This window comes from Canis lupus, chromosome 3, assembly GCF_011100685.1.
Source record: "Canis lupus familiaris isolate Mischka breed German Shepherd chromosome 3, alternate assembly UU_Cfam_GSD_1.0, whole genome shotgun sequence".
NCBI lineage: Eukaryota > Metazoa > Chordata > Mammalia > Carnivora > Canidae > Canis > Canis lupus.
Window position 1 is genome coordinate 17,617,797 of NC_049224.1, and position 17,828 is coordinate 17,635,624.

The 17,828-nt window shown below is 35.3% G+C and overlaps 2 long non-coding RNA genes across 2 annotated transcripts in view; both read right to left on the minus strand.

Moving 5' to 3' along the window:
* The window catches only part of LOC102151569, a 503,105-nt gene that overhangs the window by 406,514 nt on the left and 78,763 nt on the right, over positions 1-17,828 (minus strand). The window lies entirely within an intron of this gene.
* Positions 17,525-17,828, minus strand: part of LOC119876127 — a 32,063-nt gene continuing 31,759 nt past the window's right edge. Inside the window, exon 4 of the long non-coding RNA XR_005356715.1 lies at positions 17,525-17,685. This is a non-coding gene — a long non-coding RNA (uncharacterized LOC119876127). The remainder of the gene's footprint in view (positions 17,686-17,828) is intronic.

Consider the following 17,828-nt stretch of genomic DNA (forward strand, 5'->3'; position numbering starts at 1 on the left):
TCTCTATTTGACATTCTCAAAAGTTATGTTGTCAGCTGGTGAACATCTGTCTAGAATTCTTATACAAACAATATAGTTGGTAATAGTATACAATATCCATTAATGTTGAACAAGGGTGTGTGTTCTCTGGTATTGTGAAACCTAGAATATTGCTTTCATTTCTATGTGTGTTATGAATCAGTGGCATAAATTTAAATTTTTGTCTGACTTCATCTCAGATGGATATTATTTCATTTACCTATACAATGTTTTTTGTTTTCTACCTTTTCAGTATGTCCTCAACCTTCTCTCCAAATTTCTTTAATTTTGAAAATAATTATTTTTATAAGGTTAGGACAACTAATTACTAAATGATTTGCAATCAGAATCATTGTTAAATATATATATTATTTTATTACCATAATTAAATATATATATCTTTCTTTTTTATTCAGGTAAGAGTGGCTGAACTATATAACAAACAATTTTAAAATCTCAGCGACTTACTGCAGTGAAACTTCTAGCTTATGCTACTAGTCTACATGAGTGAGTGGGGCTTTCCTCCTTACTGTCACAAAGGATCATAGGCTAAAGGAGGCTCTGCATCTTGTAGTTGCACTATCTGAAACATGAGGCTTCTTTGACAGAGGTTGAGAGTTGAAGGTTCCCAGATGGACTTGGAAATGCTTTGATTTAGAAGGTCCCATACCGTTTCCTTCCATAGACCATGGGCTCTAACCATAGTTCATGTGGCTTTATGTAATAACAGGGGGCAAGGAGTGTGAGGGAAAACTTGAATATTGGTGGACAATAACATGCATGCCATATTTGATACCTTTAAATTTCAGTTCCACATTGCTTGGCTTGAATGAAGCAGGTGTGGGTTACTATATTCATTTATCCAGGAGGGAGACAGAAAGAAACATCTTTGTTAAAATACATTGTTATTTGTTTTTTTTTTAAATTTTTTAAAATTTGTATTTAATAATGATAGTCACACAGAGAGAGAGAGAGCAGAGACATAGGCAGAGGGAGAAGCAGGCTCCGTGCACCAGGAGCCCGACGTGGGACTGGATCCCGGGTCTCCAGGATCACGCCCTGGGCCAAAGGCAGGCGCCAAACTGCTGCGCCACCCAGGGATCCCAATACATTGTTATTTGTATCAGCCAAACAGTGAATACAATTTTTCTTAAACTGGTATGGTTATGCACTATGAAAAAACACAAAAAGTGTGTAAGATGCCAGAGAAAAATGGTCATAAAAAAAAAAACAGAATACTTGACCAAGTGAGACTCAAGTGATAGTTTTTAATCCTACAAAAAAATTTTAAAGGCATGACAAGGCTAACAAAAAGGCATATTGGGCAGGTACTACAAGGAACTGCATAGAATGTCTTAATAGGTAGTTTATATAAAAATACATTGTGTGAACAGTTATAACAGTGAATAAACAAAGTCTCAGTTCTCCTGAACTTAGCTTAAAAAGCATAATAATGGCTACCCTTTACTTGGGCTTACTTTAGTACTCCTGTTACTACTTTACATACATTATTTCATTTAATCCTTATAACAATCTCACAAGGCTATTGTAATTGAAGAGGAAAGGCTGAGGTGAACTTTGAGGAGTTAAGCATCGTATATATTTTTTTAAGTTTATTTATTTATTTATTCATGAGAGCACACAGAGAGAGGCATAGACATAGGCAGAAGGAGAAGCAGGCCTCCTGCAGGGACCCGATGTGGTACTCGATCCCAGGACTGCAGGATCATGCCCTGAGCCAAAGGCAGACGCTCAACCACTGAGCCACTGAGGTGTTCCAGCATCGTATCTTTTAATGGTTTTTTTTATTCCTGTGAATCAGTAGTAGGCTTAGAAATGTTAGGTTGGGTCATATGAAATAATCATTATTGTAGGTTAAAAATGATCAAATATTGGCAGTTTCACACAATTCAACCTAGTAGTCAAAACTTCTGGAAATTATTATCAGAACAAAACTAGGAATTGTTGTCCATTATGATGGTAACAATGTTTACTGAGTACTTCAGTGTGTCCACTATTGTACTAATGTTTCACATGTATTTTTCCTTTTAATTCTGGATTAGTTTCCTATGACTTCTGCAAAGAAATTATCACAAACTTAGTGGTTAAAAGAGGCCTACACATTTATGATCTTGTAATCTGGAAGTCAGAAGTCAGTGTAGGTTTCACTGGGCTAAAATTAAATTATGTAGGTTTATGTTCCTTCTGAAAGTTCCAGAGGAGAATCCTTTCCTTTAGCTTTTCCAGCTTCTTAAGGGTGTCTGCATACCTTGACCCATGGCCTCTCCCTCCATCTAGAAAGCCAGTGATTCCATCCTTTAGACTTCTGACTCAGTACTCACAGTTCTTTCTTTGGTTCTAAAGGACCCCTTGTGATTACTTTGGATCCATGTGCATAATACAAGATGATCTCCCTACCTCAAGGTCCTTAACTCTTTTTATAGCTACCCTTTAGACCCACTTTCATGAAAATTTTAATGCCCTCTGCCCAGCTGAGAGCACAAGTCAGGCTCATTAATTTCAGAAACAGTATCTACCCTGTCTCTGTCTCCTACCCAAATGGAATATTTTATATCAGATATCTCTATTCATATGTGTCTCCATCACACACATTCTGTCACTCACAAAGACACACCAATGCACTTCCATCCATAGTAATCATTTTTAATTTAAGTTAGAACATTTGTTCATTAGGCATTTATCTGAAAGCCCTGCCTTGCCACGATCACCATGAACTGCCAAAAGCATAGGTAAAATGACTGATACTCTAAAAGACAGGACTATATACACTGTTACTTTTTCTGTTCTCTAATCACTTTGTTAAAAAATAAGTATATCAAACACACATAAAAATAAGCCTTTAACTTTTCTCATGTAAAGGAATGGTAATCTTTTTTAAAAATAAAGCAATAGTATTGTAAAGTACATCTCTGCATCTTTTGTAAGAACTCTTTCTTGAGTACATTTTTTATTTCTTTCCTCTCTCCAGCAGCCCCTGGCCACTCCCACTCCTTCCTTTGTGGTGTGCCGCCCCCGCTGCCTAGCTCTGACCGACTGAGGACATTCTTAATGTAATTGAATGTTCTTAACGTAAATATTTACAGGAAAACTCCTCAAGGTTAGTAAGAGATAAGTGATTCATCATCTTTTCTTTTATTTCTGGGACTGCCAGGAAACTCAGGCCCTAAATTGGCACTAATATGGAAAACAGCTTCTCTTGTCCTTATGTGTGAATTCATGATTATATTTCATTATTAGCCAAAGATTTGTGTGTTTCAAATTATTTAAAAATCGTGGACATAGTATGTATTTTAAGGGAGTAATATTAAAATCATTTATAAGCTACCAGATAGAGCTTCTGGCGAGGGCTTTTAGGCAAATGATTTCTAAAAGGGATGGATTTGGGAAGAGAAGGTTGTTATCCCTCAAAGGCATCCATGAGCAGAAACTTAAAGTGGTAACCTGGCTTTAATTCTTCAGGCAATTGATGATAGGGCACTATCTAGAATTCTGCTTGTCATTTTTGTGATTTGGTCTGCCTGAAGCTGAGCTAGTGAGATGTTGAAGTTCAAAATTTTGCAGAGGTAGAACATATAAAAAAAGAGTCTGAAATGCCAAGTGGCCTGACATACTGATGTCATATTCTAGGATTGTGGGTAAGCACATAGAAATATGAAATCAGACAGGAAGACAAACCATAAGGGACTCTTAATTAAGACAAACCATAAGAGACTCTTAATTATAGAAAACAAACTGAGGGTTGCTGGAGAGGCTTGAGGTGGGGGAATGGGGTAACTGGGTGATGGGCATTATGGAGGGCATGAGATGAGTACTGGGTATTATGTAAAACAGATGAATCACTGAACTCTACCTCTGAAACCAATAATACTTATATGCCATGTTAACTAGTTTAAATAAAAATAGAAGAAAATTTCCATTTTATGGACATGATCAAAAGTATATGATTACTAATTATACATAGGGGATAAAAAAAACCCCACATAGATATATAGATTCCAAAACATTCCATTCTTGTGTGCCATGACATAAACAAGAGTGGCTTTAACCCTGGAATACAAGCCAATGGAAGTCTTGTCATCATTGTTCTGGCATAATGTCTGTGTGTAGTAAATGCTTCATAACTAATATTGAATTACCGAGGGCAAATTTTAAATAGTGCACACTTTTGAAAGTGGTTGTGTTTCATAAATAGGAAAAAGAAGAGTCAGAATCTAGCTGTGGTAATAGTGTAATAATGGCTTGGATCATTTATCTGCAAAATTAATAGGGATTTTGGAGATAGGATTGATAACTAAAGGGGGACAAAGAGGTGTTATTTTTCATGTATCTTTGGTAAGAAGAGACCAAGTTGATGAGGACAATGGAGGTGACAGAATGAAGCCTTTTCTCTGGTTTGAGTCCCAAGGAAGGAAGTGGAAGAAGAGCCATGTTATGAAGACGTGGTGATACTTTGGGAAGAAGATAGGCTGATTTGGAGCCCAGGAAACAAAGTGCCACATACTTTTGAGATCTTAAGAAGTTAGTACAGTGAGGGTCTGTGCTGTCATGAATATGACAGCCCTCCTCCACAGAGGAGCATTCTTAAGGAGGATGTGGGTGTCTGAAATGGTGGCTCCGAAATGAACTGACATGTTCTTGAACCTATGAGATACTTGCAGTGATACTTAGATGCTACTGGGGAAGATTTTGAGTAATATCTTTATGTTCAAGAGCATTTATTCCCTACTTTTGATTTTTCTATGTGGAGGGAACTCTTGGTCTGTCTCTTCCCCCTTAACCTGCTAGAAGAGTTTTAAAGGAAAAACTGGATATTTGTGCCCAACATCTCCATCTCCCCTTTATCTTTGGAAAGAGCCTGGCTGCAAGAAGCACAGCTCCTACTTTTCTCTCTGTCAGGCAGTGAGAGGATCTGTCTTACCTAGGAAAGCCTGTGGTTTACCTCTGCTATGACATGGGAAGCCGTCTATGCCTATTTTGAGGGTTTAACATTAGAAAGGCCCACAAATCTGGAGATAGGAGCCACTTTGTTCCATAATCATTTTACTAGTAGTAAAGATGATATTTTGGACTCCTGCCTCATTCTTGTTTTATTTCTAAAATGTTTCAAGACACAGGCAGATACTGTAATAATTCATTGATATTATAAAATATATGATTTGCATGCAAAAATCAACCGATTTCATGATAGCAGTGTTTCTTAACTGAGCTGCCCCCCTGTCCCCATGTGAGGAGGGGACATTCTGGGTTTTCCTGACAGGGGATGGTATTGATACCAGCATCTACTGGGTAGTTAACAGAGATTTGCTAAATGTCTTAAAATGCATGGGCTAGCCCCCTTCTCCCCAGCCAAAAACAACAACAAAATTACTGGTCTCAGAATGTCATTAGTGCAGTACAAAGGCTGAGAGACCCTAATATACACAAATAATAATCTTTGAGAAAATAAAATGAGATCTCCATTGGGGCAGAAACTCTGTTTCTGCTAAAAACTTAAAAATCTGAAATTTTCGCTTAGAGAAAACGCTGTCAAAAAAAAGGGAAAAATAGTTTAGGAACAAATCCAACAATAATTGTGCCAAATATACATGAAGGAAATGGTGTAACATTCTTAACTTAATCAAATTGAATGACATCCCTCCTCTTGTATAGGATGCTTCACCCTTATCAAAAAGGCAGTGCTCCGTAGGTTGATTTGTAGACTTATTTTGATACTAATAAATACATCAGCAAATTTCTTTTTGTGGAATTAGATAAGTTGATAGCAAATTTCATATAGAAAATAACTTGTAAAGAAGATGTGGCTTATGTATACAATGGAATATTACTCAGCTATTAGAAATGACAAATACCCACCATTTGCTTCAACGTGGATGGAACTGGAGGGTATTATGCTGAGTGAAGTAAGTCAGTCGGAGAAGGACAAACATTATATGTTCTCATTCATTTGGGGAATATAAATAATAGTGAAAGGGGAATATAAGGGAAGGGAGAAGAAATGTGTGGGAAATATCAGAAAGGGAGACAGAACGTAAGACTGCTAACTCTGGGAAACGAACTAGGGGTGGTAGAAGGGGAGGAGGGCGGGGGGGTGGGAGTGAATGGGTGACGGGCACTGGGGGTTATTCTGTATGTTAGTAAATTGAACACCAATAAAAAATTAAAAAAAAAAAAAGAAATAACTTGTAAGAATAGCTAGGACATTACTGACAGGACAGAGCTATGAAGGGGGGTAGTGCTACTATATTTTAAGACACCCTGTAAAGTCTCTGTAATTAAAATGGTGTGGGACTGGTGCATGAATAGGTAGAACAGTGGATGGATCAAACAATTCTAGAAATAATTGCAAGTACATGTGGAATTTTAGTGTATGAAGAAGTTGTTGAGGGGCACCTGGCTAGCTCAGTCAAAAGAGTATGCAACTCTTGATCTTGGGGTTCATGAGTTGAGTGCCATGTTGGGTGTAGAGATTATTAAAAAAGTAAATAGAAAAAAGTCATATCACTGGAGAAAGGATCAATTATTTAATAGATGGTGTTGAGACAACTGGGTAGTCACTTGGGAAAAGATAAAATTATGCCTTTTTCTTATACTAGTAAACAAAAATAAACTTAAAATGGATTGTAAATCTAAAAGAATGAATTCACATAGGATCTAGAAGAAAAACCAATGAATCCTACTAAAATCTGGATTTAGGGAAGGCATTTCTAATATGATTCCAAATCCAGAAGAATTAAAGAAAGAAATGGATAAATTTGACTATCTAAAAATTAAAAATTTCGTGTGAAAAATAACCGTAAGTCAAAAGTTTAATATTTCTAAACATATAAAGAACTTTGAAAAGTCATAAAGGATTACAAATCCTATAGAAAAATTGGCAAAAATGCTTGAACAATTATTAGAATGTATAGTAGTCAGTGCCTTTATATACAAAAATACTCAACTTCATTGATACTGAGTAATTAAAATAAAAACTATGGTAAGATGCCATTTTCCTCATACAGAAGATTGCAAAAATACGAAAGCCTGACAGTATCACTCTATTCACAAGGTTGTGGGGAAGAAGGTATTCTTATTCATGCTGGAAGGAATGTGACACTGTCAAGCCCCATGCAGACTACCTATACATTTACTTTTGGGCCAATGGACAATTTTCTGTCTGCTTTCTTTGACATTTGTGCATTTAATGAGTGTTGACATTTCCCTCTATCTTTGCTTTCATGGTTTTCCATATCCATTCTCGTGTGGAACTTGCCTATTTCTGATACCACCTTCTTTATCATCAACTTAGTCTTCTTACCTTATATCTTTGGAAATACTAATACAAAAAGGACTTCCTGTGAAATAGTCTTATCACCTAAACTGTAATATTTGATCATCAACCTGGTTAAATTTTGGTCTTTCCTTTATTCATCATCTTTGTTTCTTCCTGGATAATCCCCATTCACTTCTGGAACTTCATCCATCACTGCATTGCTTATGGTGTCAGAGTTAATTTCCCAGTATCTCAGCAAATCCAAGTTCAATTTCTGCTTCCTATATATATCTATTCCAAATTTGCCATCTATCCTTTTCTATTTTTATGGCTAGAATCTTCACATACTACATAGCCCTAGAAACTTTGAGATCGTTGTTGTTCTTGCTTCTTTCTCATTACTCACATTGAAGGATTACCACATTTTGGGCCTCCTTCACATGAGTAACTTATTTCTGTGCCCACTGGTGTTGCCTTGATTTAGGTCTTCATCACTTTTTGCCAGAGTTAATGATGACTTCCCTATTTTCCTTATTCCAGTTTCTTCTTTTTAATGCCCATTTTCAACAAGCCAACCATATTATCCTTCTAAAATACAAATCTGATTTTATTTACAAGATACTTAAACACTTTCAAGAGATCTATGTTCATACATGTATGCATTTATTTGTCAGTTCATTCATCAATATTTTGGGTAACTGTGCCAGGAATTGTCTGTGTCCAGTGTTATAAAGATAACTAACTTTGTAAATTGACATAGGTCTTTTATTAGCATCATAGGAATAAAAGGCAATAATGTTTTATTTCCCAAGGCTTGCAGTTTAAATATATTAAATTCATCGATTAATTTTTCTTTTACACCAAGTTTCACTATGTTTCTCTCTAACCCTGCATAACTTATTCCCTGATAAGGAATTTTCTTCTCTATTTCTTCCATTCTCTTACCATTTTATACTAGGAAATTCCTAAGACAAGAATCCTGAAGTAATAACACAACTAACATTTATTGAACACTTACTAAGTGCCAGACACTGACAACTGTATTACTGAATGCTTAATTCTTACAATAAGTCTTTGGACTAGGTATTATTATTAGCTCTGTTTTATGAAGGAGAAAATAAGTCCTGTACTCCATAAAGCATAGTGAGAAACTTTCAAAATCACACAGCTAACAGCGAGTGAGCAGAGATTTCAGCCCAGATCTTCTGATTTCCTACCCTACATTATTTACAGTTAATATATTACCTACTATGTAGTAGACACTTAGTAAATGCTTGTTGAATAAATAAATACATGTGTAACAATAATTAAAAGTCCTCCACATATGAAAAAGATTTTACTAGCAATTTCCTCTGTGTTCTCTAGAGCAGACATTTGGACTCATAATTGGTTTAATTTGCAGAGAAAAGACCTTATGTAACTGCATATATGCAGTCATGATAGATTAAAACTGTTTGCTGTTGTCCAAATTTTTTCCCCCAAATTTATTCTTAAAAAGAACCTCCTAGCCATCACTAGTACCTTCCTGAGATGATTATTGGGTAGTTGATTTACTCTCTATTGGGTAAACATTCTACTTAGTACAAGGCTTTCTTAAGAGTATAGATATTCCAGCATCATTAAGTTTTACTAAACCAAAAGTATCAAATAGCAATGCTTATAGCATAGTGGTAGTATTTTTATTCTTAAAAATGTACTGTAGGGATGCCTGGGTGGCTCAGTAGGTTAAGTGTCTTTTTTTTTTTTTTTTTTTTGACTTTTGATTTTGGTTAAGGTCGTGGTCTTGGGGTCATGGGATTGGGCCCCACCTTGGGCTCTGTGCTTAGCACTGTGTCTGCTTGGGATTTTCTCTCTCTCTCTTCTCCTTCTGTGTGCTCCCCCTGCTCCTACGCTCTCTTTCTCTCTCGAATAAGTAAATAAAAATAAAAAAAAAAATGGTAATGTGTGTGTGTGTGTATATATGTATGTGTATGCCCCTAATCAGATTTATTTAAATACGGGTAGATTTGGAGAATTATACTATAAATATTTTTTAACTCCAAGAGCTTATAATATCAAAGAAATAATATTTACTTTGTTAAGAAGGATTACCTTAATGGACTATATATAAATGAGGAAATATTATGGAAATGTATGTATGCTATGATGCAAAGGTAAGTGAGAACTGTAAAAAAGCTGCAACACACAGAAGCATTGTACTTTGGTATTTCAACATAGAGTGCGGCTCTGAATCAGAAGGTTAGAGTGTGTCAAAACAGGTGCTGAGGCAATTGGATGGAGGAGTTGCTATTAGAAGAACAAAATCAAGAACCAAACATTAACCTGATAGGTGGCAAGATGTAATTAGGAGTGGAAAAAAATGAAGAATTTTTTGATCTGTTCTGCAGAGAATAAATTATTTTTTGGAACCTAATTTCGAATAATTTTCTGACAGTGAGAATGATAGACTTTATTTAGAATGGATCAGTGGTTAATGAAACTGTAAGACAACCTATTGAATGAGAGGACAGACTTACAGATGATATATCTGATAAAGGATCAGTATCCAAAATACGTAAAGGACCAATACAATATGATTGTCAAAAACCAAATAATCCAATTAAAATGGGCAGAAGACAAGAACAGACACTTCTCCAAAGAAGATATACAGATGGCCAACAGACACAGGAAAAGATGCTGAACATCACTTATCAATCAGGAAAATGCAAATCAAAACTACAATGAGATATCACCTCATACCTGTAAAGATATCACCTAAAATGGCTAAAATAAAAAACACAAGAAACAACAAATGTTGGCAAGGATGTGGAGAAAAAGGAACCCTCATGTACTGCTGGATGGAGTGCAAACGGGTGCAGTCACTGTGGAAAACAGGGTGGAGGTCCCTCAAAAAATTAAAGATAGAACTGCCCTATGATCCAGTAATTGCATTACTGGGTATTTACCCAAAGAATATAGAAATAATAATTCAAAGAGATATATGCACCCTTATGTTTATTGCAATGTTATCTACAATAGCCAAATTATGGAAGCAGCCTAAGTGTCTGTCAAAAGATGAATGGATAAAGAAGAGATGGTGTGTGTGTGTGTGTGTGTGTGTGTGTTGGAATATTATTCAGCCATAACAGAATGAAATGTTGCCATTTGCAATGACCAGGATAGAGCTAGAGAGTATAACACTAAGTGAAATAAGTCAGTCAGAGAAAGACATACTGTATGCAGAATTAAAGAAACAAAGAAGCAAAGGGGAAAAAGAGACAAATGAAGAAACTGATTCTTTTTTTAAATAAATTTATTTCTTATTGGTGTTCAGTTTGTCAACATATGGAATAACATCCAGTGCTCATCCTGTCAAGTGCCCACCTCAGTGCCCATCACCCAGTCACCTCCACCCCCCACCCCCGCCCACCTCCCCTTCCACCTCCCCTAGTTCGTTTCCCAGAGTTAGGAGTCTTTCATGTTCTGTCTCCCTTTCTGATATTTCCCACTTATTTTTTCTCATTTCCCCTTTATTCCCTTTCACTATTTTTTATATTCCCCAAATGAATGAGACCATATAATGTTTGTCCTTCTCCGATTGACTCATTTCACTCTGCATAATACCCTCCAGTTCCATCCAAGGAAACTGATTCTTAACTACAGAGAACAAACAGATGGTTATTAAAGGGGAGGTGGATGAGGGAGATGGTGAAATAGGTGATGGGATTAAAAAGTACAATTATCATAATCATGGAATAACGTGTAGAAGTGTTGAAATACTAAAATGTACACCAGAAGCTAATATAATACCATATGTTAACTATACTGGAATTAAAATAAAAAACTTAAGAATATAAAAAAATGGGTCAATGGGTTAAAGTAAATTGAAAATGGTGGGAGGGTAGAGTGAGGAAAGCATTTCTTATTTCGCTAGACTTAATTGGGGTGATTGAATATGATCCCTTTTATGTGTTTGTACGTATTTCCCCGACTTGGGAAAACTGCATGTTTGCAAGCACAGGGGTTGCCTGATGCAGAGAGCTTACTGTTCTCTAACTGCAGGATCCATGTTGGTGTCTGGTTTGATACTCCAGGATTTCTCTCCTATTTCAGTTTTTCAAAAGAACTCAAAACAGTGTTATCTCCAAAAGCTTAACACTGATCCAAAAATTCTTTCCAACAATTGAAACCCTATACTTTTTCTTAGAGAGAGGGCTCAGGAGAAAATAGAAAATCTTTTGGTAAAAAAAGGGAGTTCAGGGATACTTTATTTTCATAGTTAATTCAATTTCTCCTAAAGATAGTAAAAACTTAAGAGAATTTAGATGATAGAAACATCTTCTGGTTTTATAATAGATTTATTTTCTGTTTGTTTAGTTGGCTTTTAACTATTGAACTTTTTCTTTTTAAAGTGGAGATGATTACAAATGACAATGACAATGACAAAATATAGCTTAAACACTGGCATTTATTTAATAAAGTGTGCGGCTGGAAATGATGTTCCTTTGGGCATGATTATTATCTTTTATCTTATTGATAGAAATATATTGTAGTGGTGCATGAGGTGTTTATGAATTCAGTAATTTTGGGTATTTAGCATTGAACAATTATTTAAATTCACATAAGGTTGGATCTTTGCCATATTGAAAGTAACTTTATGTAATATTTTTTTCCTTTTAGTTTTTAAAAAAGAATTTCTAAAACAATATCTTATTGGCACATATGCAACAACTCAAAGATGTGTAAAGGAAAAGTGACTGATTCTTTTATATCTTTCTATTTTTACTTTCCTGAAACCAACCACTTTTATAGCACAGAGCATGACATTCTCTACCTTCCTTCATGTTCATGAAAAGATATCAAACATGTATACACATAGACAGGTTTTTGAGTAAGAAAGTATTATTGTTATGATATTTTACAATTTGTTTTTTGAAAACAGATCTCCAGATTAATAGAAAACTTTTTCACTTGCTGGCATATATTGCATAGGGTGAACATACTATAGTATGTTTAATCTTCCTATGAATGAAACTGAAAGTGATTTAATTTTTTTAATTACAGAAAAAAAGTTTGTGTACATATATCCCTGTGTTCTGATGCTTTTATTACTATCAAATATATTTCCTAAAGTGGGATTTCTGATTTTAGTAATATTTGGCATCTTATGCTTGTTTTAATTTTAATTTCCCTGGATATTGGTGAGATCATAAACCATTTCATTTGTTTGTTCACAGTTTGGATATGCTTCCTAAGTTCTCCCATTTTGATGTTGGCTCTTTATCTTTACGAATCTGTAGGAGTACTTTCTACTCTTCTAAGGTATTAATGAATGAATTGGCCAGTTCTCAGTCCTCTGATTTACTAGGAAAAAGATTCTCTTCTCTGAGATTATATTTTAAAAGATTTATTTATTTTAGATGGGGGGGGGAGAGAGAGAGAGAGAGAGAGAGAGAGACAGAGACAGAGACAGAGAATGAATGAATGAATAAGGGAGGGGCAGAGGGAGAGGGAGAGAGAATCTCAGGCAGACTCCAAGCTAAATGTGGAGCTGGATGCAGAGTTCCATCCCACAGCTCCACAATCATGACCTGAGCTGAAGCTAAGAGTCAGTTGCTCAACCAACTGTGCCACCTATGTGTCCCTTTTTCTCTGAGATTTTTAAGGTGCAAAAACAGTCTTCTCATTATAGAGACTGCAAGCAATTTAGTTTTTTCATGTGGCTAGGTATCTTTCAAGATAATTGGGGCAAGTGGGATTGTGCTGCTGCCCTGAGGATTCCATGTAGCAAGTGCCCAGGAAAAACTTTCTCTTGTTGTTTAATAATCAATAGACTCTATTGACTTTTGCAATAATCCTTTGGAAAGCCAAAAAATTAGCAATTTCTGTCTTGGGTTTTGAAGAGAATCTGTTCTATTTCTTTGTGATTTCTTTCTTTTGGCTTTCCTTTGCCTCTAGGAGAAAGAAGCCCTGGTCATGGTCTCCTAGGAGATCCAATAGAGCTTAAGATTTCAGAGACTTCTCAGTCTCTGCCAACATGTTTGCAATGGTTATTGAGTTATTCTGGTAGGACCATAGAAGGCAGATGTGTCAGGGTTATTTGCTAAGATTGCCAGATTCCCTGTGCTCAGATTTCAAATGACAGATTTGCTTGACTTACAAACAGAAGTTTTTGAACTTGCATTTTTGCAGTAGTTTTCCTATTGAAATCCTTTTCAGTTTGAGGTTGTCTAACCCATAGGATTGTATAGTCAGCATAGCATAATATTAAGAACCAGGAATCTTGGCCAGAGATGAATTTAAGGCCCCAGGTATTTTACTTGTTAACAGGGTCACCAGGGGCACCTGGTGACTCGGTGGTTGAGTGTCTGCCTTTGGCTCAGGGCATAATCCCAGGGTCCTGGGATCGAGTCCCGCATCAGGCTCCCCACAGGGAGCCTGCTTCTTCCTCTGCCTGTGTCTCTGCCTCTCTCTGCGACTCTCATGAATAAATAAATAAAATCTTTTTTTTTAATAAATAAAATCTTAAAAAAGTCAACAGGATCTCCATTTAATGATCTATAGAATAAGCATAATTATTGGTACACTATGGAATGAAAAAAATAAAGTGCTTAACAAAGTGTCTGAACAATGTAAATACCTGATAAATAAAAGACTTTAAGGAATATTTAAGACTAAAACTATCATGAGTGGTCACATCCTTAAGTCTAGGTCTGGCAAGTCTATCTGCCATGAATTCCCTTTACAGAGCAGTTTTCACCATTGCTGTTCCAGCAGACATCTTTCCATGTCATTCTGTCATTCCTTTCTATGTATCCAAAGTCTGCCAAGCTGCTTGATCCTTACCTAACTCAGTATAAGGTTTCTTTCACAGCTTTAGAATTTTCCCTTAAAATGCATTAAAAATAAAATGCACATGGCTGTGGGCCCTGTGAAGTTTATTTTTTTCATTTTTTAAAAGAGAATCTTAATATTTTTTTAAGTAATTTATTTTTAAAGGATTAAAATTGTTTTAATATTGGTAATGGCAGTGGCAGACAACTCACAGGATGGAAAACAAGTTTTCCCTCCATTTTTAGTAAAGGTTCAGGTAAAATTTGAATTTAAAGCCAAGTCATAAGCAGTTTTAGGCTCAGCAGAGAACTTTTACAGCAGCAAATCACAGAAGGATGTTTATGCTCTTCTTACAGAAAGATCACTGCCAATTGATTTTTTTGGCAAAACCTACACACATGAATATGTGTAGGATAATTGAAGTAGAATGTGTATTTTTGAAAAGTGACCAATAATATTAAGTAATTCGATAAGCCATTTGAAAACATTCTGTGTGGAATACATGGAAATGTTCAACTTTTATGCGCTGGTAAAAATTCACATGGGATATTTTTGTCTTGGAAATTTTGTTTTGAATTGTTTTCCATGGTGAAATGTACCTGTAGTGGCCATCTCTGCTTCAGGTAAAAGGCAGTTGTTGTTAGAGAAAAAGAGTAGGGCCTGCCTTCATTCAGTGAGTACACATCAGAGTACCTGTGCTAGGTTCTGAGGTTGCTGTGATGGTTAGACAAATGGGCATGGTCCTCATGGAGTCACAGCTTCGCAGAGGGGACAGACACGACACACAAAGGTGGAAGAGTAATTCATTTCAGTTGTGATAAATGCCAAGAAAGGGAAGTAGAATTAGAAGGGGAAGCCAGGGACTAGAGCATGGCTACCTTAATATTCAGATTGTGTACACTAGAATTCATCCCAATGCTTTCTGAGAGATGGCACCTGGGGGTTTTAGATGTGACAGTTTTAACTGCACAAGGGAAGGGGAAAGGGCGTGGGGGGAACTGATGTTTATTGAGACTTATTATTGTGTGTCATGCACTTTAAATGCATTGTTTAGTTTTGAGAACAGGTTTAAGAGAGAGAGAAATAATTATTCCCATTACACATGAAAAAGCTTTGCAGTGGAGTCAAGTTATTTCTGCATGTTGTCCCTATAACTGTGTAGGACTGAGCTCAGACCTGGCTGGCCCCCAACACACTACTTTCAGATACTTTAGCCCTTCTGGTAGATTTTTCACATTAAATCAATAGCCTTCCTTCACCTTAGGCCAATACACCTCATGAATATTTTCTATAAAAGTACTATATAGTATTATCACACAAGTCAGAGTTTCCTCTTTTCACCTGAGATTCTCTCAAAGCAAATAGAAAATGAGACATAACTGTGTCCTAAGTGACCAGAAAAAAATTTAACCTCCTTACAATCATTTGAAATAGTTTTGCTTGAAAAAAGTCTATTGATTCATGAAAACTAAACTTGTAAAAACAGACCTAATTCAGGAAGTATAGTTTTATGGTATTTATCAGGGAAAATGGTCAATTCCACAAATACTCTTTTAGTTATGTTTTCTAATGCAATGCAGGGCCTTTAAATTAGATTTTATAAAGTCTGGCTTTTGAGAAAATATAAAATGGAAAAATATTTCAAAGTCATACAGGCATATGAGACTGAACTATTTTATATATATATATATATATGCAAGCTTTGATTCACATAATATAATCTATGAATGTGGAGATGATTCACAAAGTAGAAAAGAGTGACACAAATACAGGAAAGGAGAAGAAAACTGCTTTCAGGTGCAGAGAATTGAATGCATAATTCAACAGTTAAAAAGAGTAAATTTATGGCCAGCTGATCAGTTAACATTATTTGTGGCTTCCTGTGGTTAAGTGATATAGCTAATTCCATTCTCTTTCATGAGCCACAAACAACATTCATTTGCCAATATGAGAATTAAGCTGACACACTGAGTAAATGGGTCTAAAAACCAACTAATAGAAGTGGAAGTTTGTGAATATTGGCCTATCAGTGTCAATTTCAGGTTTCACACAAAACACCCAGACTGCTTCCCAGAAATCTTTATTCCATTGGTATTCATTTGGTATTGGACATTAGTTATTTACTTATAAAATATGTGCTCATTACAAAGGTCTGTGAGTGCAGTTACATTAATTATTCATCCTAAGATTCTGAAACATGTTGGAGGTTCTGAAAGGTAATTTAAACTGCTGATGGGAAATGTTTCACATGAGAGCCCATCAGCAGGATTTCAGGAAGTGGGTCATGGATTTGGAAGGAAGCAACCAATCACACACTGCTATCATTTTCTTTAAAGTTCTCCACTTTAAAGGTAAAAAGGTAAAAGAGATAATTAAGAAATACCCCTTTTTCCTAAAAATGAATATATTAGAAATGGATGAAAAATATATAAACTTCTTTACCTTCTTCTACCCCCACCCACTTCCTTGAGTGAGTAAAGACTAAGAATTATAATATTATAAGATGATAGAAATCATATTTGTTTTATTATGTTTATTGGAATAAGGGTATATCATGTTTTAAGTATAGCCTATATCAATATAGAAATATAGATGCAGTCAGAGAAGGACAAACATTATATGTTCTCATTCATTTGGGGAATATAAATAATAGTGAAAGGGAAAATAAGGGAAGGGAGAAGAAATGTGTGGGAAATATCAGAAAGGGAGACAGAACATAAAGACTGCTAACTCTGGGAAACGAACTAGGGGTGGTAGAAGGGGAGGAGGGCGGGGGGTGGGAGTGAATGGGTGACGGGCACTGGGTGTTATTCTGTATGTTAGTAAATTGAACACCAATAAAAAAATAAATTAAAAAAAAAAAGAAATATAGATGTAAAGACAACAATTAGAAGATTGTTAATTCAGTTTAAGAAATGTTTCATTTTTAAATGTTGAATATATTTTCCATGATATTTAAATATCAACCTCTCAATGCCTTTAAATAATTTTTTACTATTTTTTAAAAATTTTAGTTTTAATGACTCTAAACCCCCCTAAAATCCTAGTCATTGGTTTCATACAGACATGCACACAGGTTACGCAAACATAAATACATCTCATTGTTAAAAACTCAAACTATATAGAACTGTAGTCAGGAAAATGTAGAAATCTCCTTTTATTATTCCCCCCAACTCCATTTTCCTCCTGAAGGGGAGCACTGTCAACAATTTTATGAGCATTGTTTCTATCCTCTTTCTCTTCATTTGCATGTAAACATACACACAAATACATCTTTTTTGCAAAAACGGGATAAAGTACTTTTAAAAATTAAAAATAGAAATTAAATTAAAAAATTAAAAATTAGAAATATTAGAATAAATAATCTCTCACATGAAGAAATGTTTATTTTTATAATCATTATTAACTTGTTCTGTTTTCTTTTGGGTTAATTACCTAGCATGAATTTGTAGCAGTCCTTCAATAATGGTAAATCTTGTAATCTTGTGTTCTGTGTCAAGTACTTGGAATATATTGCTGGTTCAAATTTTTCTCTTTGTAATGAATAATGAAGATGTATTTGCACTTTCTGATGAGATAATCTATGAAGGTATAGACTGAAAGTCGTTACATAAATACATAGTGTTTGATTTTGCAGTGAGAAGAAAGGAAGATACATTACAAGAAATCTCTAACTTCCCTGGGAGATTTAGTGAACTAAAAATGAACCCTGATATTTCAAGAG